This window comes from Liolophura sinensis, chromosome 1, assembly GCF_032854445.1.
Source record: "Liolophura sinensis isolate JHLJ2023 chromosome 1, CUHK_Ljap_v2, whole genome shotgun sequence".
Taxonomy (NCBI): Eukaryota; Metazoa; Mollusca; class Polyplacophora; order Chitonida; family Chitonidae; genus Liolophura; species Liolophura sinensis.
The window spans coordinates 93,283,695-93,284,858 of NC_088295.1; positions in this window are offsets into that span (position 1 = coordinate 93,283,695).

Consider the following 1,164-nt stretch of genomic DNA (forward strand, 5'->3'; position numbering starts at 1 on the left):
GTAACGTGTAAAACATCGACACCACAACAAGATAATCTTTAGAGGAGTCCGTCTGATGACAGACCCAACAGTGACCTTTACCCTGTATGATATCGACACCACAGCGAAGTCGTCAATTGCGGAATCAGTCTGATAAAAGACCAGAGACCTGACCTGTAACGTGCAAGATATCGACACCACAACAAATTAGTCTATTGAGGAGTCCGTCTGATGACAGACCCAATAGTGACCTGTACCCTGTAAGACATCGACACTACAACAAAGTAATCTATAGAGGAGTCCGTCTGATGACAGACCCAATAGTGACCTTTACCCTGTAATACATCGACACCACAACAAAGTAGTCTGTTGAGGAGTCCGTCTAATGACAGACCCAATAGTGGCCTTTACCCTGTAAGACATCGACACCACAACAAAGTAGTCTATTGAGGAGTGCGGTCTATGACAGACCCCAATAGTGGCCATTATCATGTAATACATCGACACCACAAGAAAGAAATCTTTGGAGGAGTCCGTCTGATGACAGACCATATATTGACCTGTACACTGTAAGACATCGGACACCACAACAAAGTAGTCTTTTGGGGAATCAGTCCTGATGAGAGACAATAGAGTGACCTGTAACGTGTAACACATCGACACCACAACAAAATAGTCTATTGATGACAGTAGTCGTCTGATGACAGACCAAATAGTGACATGTACACTGTAAGACATCGACACCACAACAAAGTAGTCTATTGGGGAATCAGTCTGATGAGAGACCAGAGAGTGACCTGTAACCGTGTAAGACATCGACACCACAACAAAGTAGTCCTATTGAGGAGTCCGTCTGATGACAGACCCAATAGTGACCTTTACCCCTGTAAAGACAATCGACACCACAACAAAGTAGTCTATTGAGGAGTCCGTCTAATGACAGACCTAATAATGACTTTACCCTGTAAGATATCGACAACACAACAAGGTAATCTATTGGGGAATCAGTCTAATGAAGGACCAGAGACTGACCTGTAACGTGTAAAACATCGACACCACAACAAGATAATCTTTAGAGGAGTCCGTCTGATGACAGACCCAACAGTGACCTTTACCCTGTATGATATCGACACCACAGCGAAGTCGTCAATTGCGGAATCAGTCTGATAAAAGACCAGAGACTGA